Source organism: Myotis brandtii, unplaced genomic scaffold (genome assembly GCF_000412655.1).
Source record: "Myotis brandtii unplaced genomic scaffold, ASM41265v1 scaffold657, whole genome shotgun sequence".
Lineage (NCBI taxonomy): Eukaryota > Metazoa > Chordata > Mammalia > Chiroptera > Vespertilionidae > Myotis > Myotis brandtii.
In genome coordinates this window covers 2,196,483-2,205,590 of record NW_005370552.1, presented here as the reverse complement: position 1 = coordinate 2,205,590, position 9,108 = coordinate 2,196,483, and positions in this window count along the sequence as shown.

Here is a 9,108-nt window from a genome sequence, read left to right as displayed (position 1 = left end):
TTCCTGGCGCTCGCCCTCGCTCTCTTCTTTCCCTCAGTGTCCGGACTAGCAGATGCCGGGAGATTTTCCAAAACTAATCCGCCCTCGCTCCCCCGCGGGCACCCTGTCCGCAGTCCGGGGTCACGTGACCGCAGGTGCCGGCCGCGGTGGCCATTTTGTGGAGCAGGAAACCGGGGCTTAAATAGAGCGCTCGGAATGCGGGGGTCTCGAGGGCGACTTGGGAAGAGGAGTGGGAAGAGGAGGAGGGAGAAACGGGAGGAAGGAGAGCGGGAAGGTGACCGGGTTAGGGGCTGGGGGAGCTGGAGGCGCGCGCCGGGGGCCGTCGCTCTGCAGCGCGGTTGCCTAGGCAGCGGGGACGCCGCCTAGAAACGCAGCAATCCCTCAGTGTCACCCCCCCAGACTCCATCACGCTCCTGCGCGCGCCCCCGAACCCCGCGATGAGGAAACAATAAAACAATCACGCGCCGAATTTGAGCGGGTGGGTGCGCACCCAGAAGGGACCCCGGCCTCCGCGGGTACAAGTGCTACATGAGACCCTTATTACCTCCCCCAAAGCCAGGGGACCCTGGGTACCGAGAATGGCTCCCCTAGGGAATAGGGGGTTTGCGCTGGGCGAATCTGGGCTGCCCACGTGCTGTGGCATTATTGGCCTGGGGTCCGGGGAACGCTCAGGCCACTGCGGTGGACGGGGGAAGGGGAGGAAATGTGGCCCCCCTCCTAGCCCGCCACCCCTAGTTCCAGCTTGCATGCCACAGGCCTCCATGTCGAAGAAAATGCGTTGACCAGTGGTGTCCCTGGCTTTCAGGGAGCGGCCGAACAGACGGGGTTCTTACAAACGCTTTGCCCCTCTTCTCTGACCCGCAGCCTGACAAATAAAAACTGCGCAGCGTTTTTCTCCATCCCACCCCCCAACGGCTTCTGCTGCCCGAATTCAGATAGCTCCTTCTCCTCACATCATTTCCCAGGTACCACTCTCCCTTTCCAATTTTTAAAACTGAAATAATTCGAAGGAGATTAGGGAGATAACACTGGTGCCCTGGAGCAAGTTGCTTAACTGCTTTGGGTCTCAACCTCCTCATTTATAAAAGGAGTCGGCCGGACTCCGTAACCCTGTAAAAGATCCAACTCCTTTTTATAACAGTATTTCGTAACGCCCCCAATAACCATACTGAAATAACAAATCATAGATAATAAAAACAACACACAATTTCAAAAAACATGATCTAACTGTAGAATAAAAGCGCGGATGGTTATACTGAAACTATTTTAATATGTGAAAGCTCCCAGGCAACACTAGCTGATGATAGATACCTGCCCAGTGCAGTTAAAAATGCAAACTGAAGCCGTGGCCAGTAGCTCAGTTGGCTGGAGCGCCGTCTATGCACCAAGCGCCGAGGTTGCGCGTTGATCCCCGGTCAGTCGGGCTCATGAAGCAGGAGTCGGCCAACGGTCGCATGGATGGACCAAACAAAATAATGCGTTTCTCTCTCTCTCTCTCTTTCTCTCAAATCAATTTTTTTAAATGCGACTGGAAAAGTATGTTTTCACAACTCAAGTATGCTGCGCAATTTTGCCACTGGTGACTTTATTTTACAAAATGGCTAATTCTTGATAATGTTTGAAATAAAATAGTACAATGTTCCCTCACTTGCTATAGTGGTTACATTCCTGGAGAAGTCACTGTGTAGCAACGCTAACAGCCCTGGCCGGTTCACCGTATGAAGACTAAAAGCCCTGATAGCTGGTTAGAGCCGTGGTCGGCAAACTGCGGCTCGAGAACCACACGCAGCTCTTTGGCCCCTTGAGTGTGGCTCTTCCTAAGCCTTAGGAGTACCCTAATTAAGTTAATAACAATGTCCCTACCTATATAGTTTAAGTTTAAAAAATGTGGCTCTCAAAAGAAATTTCAATCGTTGTACTGTTGATATTTGGCTCTGTGGACTAATGAGTTTGCCGACCACTGGGTTAGAGCATCCTCCGCCAGAAGCCAAGGGTGCGGGTTCCATCCCTGGTCAGGGCACACACGAGAAGCAACCAATAAATGTGTAAATAAGTGGACCAACAAATCGATGTTTCTCTAAAATCAATTTTTTAAAACTGGGCAAAGAGCTCTAGCCGGTTGGCTCAGTGGATAGACCGTCGGCCTGCGGACTGAAGGGTTCCGGGTTCTATCCAGGTCAAGGGCACTACCCGATTGCAGGCTGCCGGCCCTGGCAGGGCATGCAACCAATTGATGTGTCTCTCTCACATTGGGATTTCTCTCTGTCTCTCCCTCTCCCTTCCACTCTTTCTAAAAAAAAAAAACAATGGAAAAAATATCATCGGGTGAGGATTCAAAACAAAACAAAAAAAACCTGGGCAAAGCTATTTTGTGCTTATGTGTCAAATAGTTAATTCGGAGGAACTCGTTTTTAGGTGAGCGTCCCGCACTGTAGCCCCTGCCAGTCACTGTGACAACCAAAACCCACAGATTCCCACAGGGCCTCCCCGATGACCATCCGGGTCCCTTTCCGCCGAGATTTTCGGATCCTCAGGGACCGTTGTGGAGGTGTTTTTGCGTGGTTTTGCTTCAGTTTCCTTTTCAGGGTAAAGAGAGTAAAAGCTGTGAGTTCTGACCATTCAAACTGCACATAACAACAACGGAATGTCCTGACTTCTGGTTCTGGGCTTTATTTTACTTTTGAGTCGAGCCGGTGTACAAGGTACTGCCTGGGAATACCTAGACGAATAAATTAGACAGCCCGGCTGGCGTGGCTCAGTGGTTGAACATCGGCCTATGAACCAGGAGGTCAGGATTCGATTCCCGGTCAGGGCACAGGCCTGGGTTGCGGGCTCCATCCCCAGTGTGGGGTGTGCAGGAGGCAGCAGTTCCATGCTTCTCTCTCATCATGGATGTTTCTGTCTCTCCCTCTCTGAAATCAATAAAAATATATTTTAAAAAAAGAATAAATTATACAGCCGTTTCCTATTTTCAATGAACCCCTGCTCATAGGCATACTCAGTTCAAATCAATGGGTGTTTCGTTAATATATTATAATTGGAACATCAAGTTGGAAAGGGAGCGGGAAACATTCAAGGCTTTGTCTTCAAACACATTCGCTCTGAAAAAGAACGCGCACGTGGGGCGGCTGACCAGCCAACTCGCACCGCACTCCCAGCGACTTTTCCACTAGGTCATTTGCATATCTTCCCGGGCAGTCATTTGCAAATTTTATTTAAAGTGACCTCCAAAGGGTTAGGAAAAGCTGAACGTGGGAAACTTTCTCCGGCCTCCCTTTCTTCCATCCCCAGGCATTGTTCAATGGAGCCCCCACATGGAAGCAAATAACTACCTTTTGTGCCACCCCTCCCCCTCCCTGGAGGCAGCCAATCAGATGAGAAAAAGCTTGGAAACTGCAGCCGTTCAGATCCCCTGTGAGACTGGAAGCAACTTACTCAACATCTCAATGCCTCAGTTTCCATCTATAAAGTTAGAATGAACCAAAGAACTTATGTGCATATATGCAGAATCCATGCACACAGACAATCGTGTGGTGAAGGCTGGGGGGGGGGTGGAGGGAGGGAGAAAAGGGGGACATATGTAATACTTTCAACAATAAAGATAAGTTAAAAATAAAACAGTTTTGGCTGGCCAGCGTGGCTCAGTGGTTGAGCATGAACCAGGAGGTCACAGGTTTGATTCCCAGTCAGGGCACATGCCTGGGTTGCGGCTGGATCCCCAGTGGGGGACGTGCAGGAGGCAGCCGATCCATGATTCTCTCTCATCATGGACGTTTCCATCTCTCCCTCTGCCTTCCTTTCTGAAATCAATAAAATACATATATTTTTTAAAGTCACAAGTATAAAATGACGCCAGCTCAGAACGGGACCAGCTACTTCAAGTTCCTCGCCCCACACACGGCAGCGATGGCCCAGCGAGGCTTCCTGACAGGCCCCCTGACTGCAGCTGTGTCCGAGCCCACGGAGAACAAGGAACTTGTCTCACCCCAGGGCCGTGCAAGGGACAGCACAGGATGCCCAACAGATGTTTGCTGGTGGGTAACTAGTGCAAATGCCCACCTTCTGCCCATTCTAATGTGGGCACGTTAAGGGGGCTAGTTCCATTCGTTTGTTTCCGCGGGTGACTTCAAACCAATTTCATCACCACTCTCTGAGATGGACTTCATCTTACTTTATTGTTGACGGTATTACCTGTCTCCCATGTTCTCCCTTTTGTCCCCCTCCACCCACTCCTGACCCCGCCCCGGGCCTTCACCACCCTATTGTCCGTGTCCCTGGGTGATGCCTAGATGCACACCAGTTCTTCGGTTGCTCTCTTCCTGTCCCCTCCCCCCACCGCACCGAGGCCTCTTGTCCTGAGCCTGTTTTGTTCGTCCGTTTATTTCATCCTTTAGATTTCGCCTCGGAGTGAGATCGCGGCCGTGTGCCTCTCTCGCTGGCTGATTTCGCCTCGCGTCGTTCTGAGACCGATCTGTATGATCTGTCAGAGGCTCAGCTAGACTGAAACCGCATTATTGTGACGCAAATAAATAAGGCGGCTGAGAGAGATGCGGAGGGAACAGCGGTAGTAAGAGGGATTCCAAGACCTGGAAACCTCGGAGCCTTTCGTGGTGACTTCATTTTCCCAAGGACTGAATTCTTGGTAATGTTTGAAACAAAACAGTGCGATGTTCCCTCGCTTATCTCGCAGTTACATTCCCAGAGAAGTGACTGTGTATCAGGAGTAAGAGCCGCAGCCTTTGGTGAACTTCCCTGCTTGCCTTTGGGGCGGCTGGGGGTAAAGTTCACCAGGGCAGAGCTCCCTGTAATCAGAGGTTAATTACAGGGAAGAGCAGTTGCCTACTGTGTCTCCTTTCATGTCTGAAAATGTAACAGCCTTTGGGGGCTTTTTGTTTGTTTGTTGGGGGTTTCAGACCCCGCAGATCCCCCTCCCATGCGGGTAAGTTACAGTCATCAGGCGGCTGATGAAGTTCTAAAGGGAGGGGGGCGTCTGTGGCTCCGGGATATTATCCAAGGGCCAGAGCTGCTACTTACAAAACCCAGAAGGTCTTACACAATCAGACTCCTAAATAGCAGATCTGGCTCCGAATCCACTTGTTCCCCACAAAAATGGCATCTTTTCAAACAGAAAAATTCAGTGCATGTCTGCCTTCATTCATGCAAAGTGACTGCGGCGCACAGGGAATGAATAGGGAAGCCTAGGGGGAGGTCTGAGTGGGGTGGGGAGGGGGAGTGGGCAGGAGGCTGCCTGGCGGTGGGAGAGAAGACAGGGGTCTTGGAAATACAGGGGGGGGCACGTGCCCTTTGGGACCCCCATGCCGCATCTCAGGTAATGGGGCGCTTTTAACAGAGTCTCTCTCTTGGTGTCATTGTCCTACAGACTTTGATGGCGACTAGGTTTCATGGTTTCTAAAACTTTTAAATGTTTCTTTTCATTTTTTGTGTGTGTGTGTGCCAACCCCACACTCCTTTGTCTGCCGGGCGCGTGCTGCCAACCCTCTTCAATGTTTTAATTTTTATTTCTTTAAAGGCTCAGTTGGTTAGTGCCTCCTCTGGATACACCAAGGTTGCGGGTTCGATCCTTGCTCGGGCACAGAGGAGAAACAACCAATGAATGCACAAATCAGTGGAACAACACAACAAAAGGATCTCTCTTTCCCTCCCTCTCTCCCTCCCTCCCCCTTCCTCTCTCTCTCCCTCTCTATCTCTCTCAAATCAATGAATTAAAAATAATAAAATACAGGCATCTTGATGTGATGTGATGATATATAATGAGAAATATTCAATCGGTCTTCCACCCGCTCCTGACGGCTCCTGGAGCCTGGGAATTTCCTGCGCGGAGGGCTAGGGCCTTTTGTTATGTTAATGCGGCGACTTTGGAAAAGCACCTCCGGGTGGGGGCTGGTTGCCAGTGGAGACGATCACGTGACGACAGGGCTGGAATTTTCATTCCCACCCCACCCCCACCTCTGGGGAACGGGAGAGAGGCTGAATGGAGAGTGACTTCAGTCGTCCAAGGACAATGAGGCTTATGTAGCGAAGCCGAAGCCGCTATAAAACCCAAAAGCGCTGCCCCTGGAGAGGGCGCGGAGCCCTCCCCTGCCCACACTTCGCCGGGGCCACGCCTCCATCTGACTCGTCCTGAGTCCCGTCCTTTTTTTTAAAAAAAATATATTTTATTGATTGTTTACAGAGAGGAAGGGAGAGGGACAGAGAGTTAGAAACATCGATGAGAGAGAAACATCGATCAGCTGCCTCCTGCACACCCCCCACTGGGGATGTGCCCGCAACCAAGGTACATGCCCTTGACCAGAATCGAACCTGGGATCCTTCAGTCCGCAGGCTGATGCTCTATCCACTGAGCCAAACTGGTTAGGGCGCGTCCTTTTCTAAGGAACCGTGAGCCTTGCTAGCAAACGCATCTGACCCAATTGGGGGGAGGGGGGTGCTGGGACCGCCGGTCTATAGCTCAGGGGACCGCCTGCATTTGCCGCCGGCATCTGAGGCCGGGGCAGGGGTCTTGGGGGACTGAGCCCTTAACCTACGGGATCAACACTCTGTCCAGGGAGCGAGTGTGAGAACTGAGTTGAATTGTAGGACATGGAGCTGCTGTCAGAACTGCTTGGGGACGTGGGGAAAAGTACACATCATAATTGGAATCAATCCTGTGCCACCCAGTGTTCTCAATTAAGAGAGACGGAATTGGCCCTGGCCGGTGTGGCTAAGTGGATAGAGCGTCAGCCTGCGGACCAAAGGGTCCCGGGTTCTATTACAGGCTCCTCTCCAGCCCGGTCCTGGTCAGGGCTTGTGCAGGAGGCAACCAATGGATGTGTTTCTCTCACGTCAATGTTGCTCTCTGTCTTTCCCTCTCTCTTCCACTCTCTCTAAAAATCAATGGACAAATATCCTCGGGAGATGAGTCATAAAGCACAGCCATAAAGTCAGAGCTGTTATTGATGGCGCCTGCAAATCTCCTTGTCCTTTCTTCTTCGCTTTGTCTGTTGTATAATTCTGATGTGCTTGCAGTTAACACCAAGGATTCCTTGACAAGTAATTTACTTCTGTTTTTCCTCTATACTTTCTGTAAAACATTAAGGCTGCATGAAATAGATTACTTGATTGAGGCACTTTTAAAAAAAAAAAAAAAAAAAAATAGCATATAGAATTGTGTCCTTAGGTAGAACCCTGGACCTTTTGCTAATTCTCCCTTCATGTGGGCCATCCTCAGGACAGGGAAGAGCTGTTAGAGACTAACCCTCAGCAGTCCCAGGAGGGCGGCCCCGGCCCCCAGGGCACAGATAGGAGGCCCAAGGACATGCTGCTAGCTACCTGGCTAGTGAGTGGCAGAGCTGGGAGCCAAACGCAGGCCAAGTGAAGCCATCATTCACCAGGGCCCCTTGTACCCCTCAAACTCAGCAAGTCTGAACAAGATGCCTCCCCATCTCCCCAACAACTTCCTCCTCTGGTCTTTTTTTTTTTAATGTGTTTTTATTGATGTCAGAAAGAAAGGGGAAGAGGGAGAGAGAGAGAGAGACATCCGTGATGAGAGAGAATCATGGATCGGCTGTCTCCTGCACGCCCCACACTGGGGATGGAGCCCACAACCTGGGCGTCTGCCCTGATCAGAACCGAACCGTGACCTCCTGGTTCCTAGGCCGACGCTCACAGTGACAGGTTTGTTGAGAGAGGCAGGGCGTGTTTGTGTGTGGTGTCTTGATTTGTGACTGCTGGCTGCTCAGATTATTCCATGTTCTGTGTGGGCCCAGGCTTCGGGGCTATTGGTACCGTTCTAGTTGCTAAGCGGTTTGATGGGTACATGATGGGCTTGTTCTCCCTCCTAGGAAGGTTATGAATCTCCTTTTCTATGTATTCCAAGTTCACTGCCAAAATCTCTAAAGCCTTTAGTGAGTTTCGTTTTGCCAGCAGACCACTCATTTGCATCCTCTTCTGGATATTAGTTTGCAGTTCTGCAAAACTTGCAGATAACAAGGTTTGTGGCTATCCACCTTCACTTGAATAATAATTGGATTAGTTAGGCATTACTTTGTGCTGAAAATAGAAGAAGGCAGCAGTGCTGTTTCTTCCACAAGAATTGTTCTGGGAAAGGAAAAATGTTGCAATTCAACCGACTGCCGACTGCCGCCCACTCTTCTCTCCTGGAATGTTTCTGAATCTATCATGTTACCTTCACACAAACTGATGTTGACTATAAGAACATTAATTAGCCCTGGCGGGTTTGGCTCAGTGAATAGAGCATTGGCCTGCAGACTGAAGGGTCTTGGGTTCAATTCCGGTCAAGGGCCCATGCCTGGGTTGCAGGCTCCACCCTCAGTGGGGGGTGTGAAGGAGGCAGCTGATTCATGATTCTCTCTCATCATTGATGTTTCTATCTCTCTCTCCCTCTCCCTTCCTCCTGAAATCAATAAAAATAAATTTAAAAAATAAATGGAGTGAATGAGTGAGTGGTACCAAACATGCAGTAAGTAACTGTTCTAAGGAGGAAGATACTCTGGTGGCCTAGAAAGTTCTGGAAGCTTTCAAAGTTTGGAGCTTGAATCAAACGTGGAGCCACAGATAGGATTCGGATCATCAGAGGGGAGGGAGGGGCTGCTTCTGGCTGTGGGCATGAGGGAGAGATGCCTGGTGTGCAGAACTAGGAAGGGAGACTATCAGGGGTGGGGAAGGAGGGACGTCACCCGGGGGGGTGGACAGGGTGACAAAAGGCACGCTCTGGTTTTAAGCCTCAGGTGTTTGCTGTGAAGATCCTCTGGCCAGTCCTACACAGTCAAGGTCAGCCTCCCTTCTCAGGTGAGGGTCCCCACTCCTCCCAGTGTGGCGCTGGCCACACTTTCCTAGGTGCCTGGTAGGGAAGCACGCCCTCTGCTTGGAATATAGGCCACGCATAACACATCTGTCCCGCCTGCTGCAGAGTCATAACGCCAGGCGGCTTGTCATGCGAGGCCAGGCCCGCAGCTTCTCAGATGAGCGCTGCTATATCAGGGCCAAGGTCAGTTACACAAGCCCAGCCGCACCTTCCCTCGAGCCTGGACTGCAGAGGGAAGACCACCGTTGAACGAACAGGTGTCGTTTTATTTTATTTTTTATTAT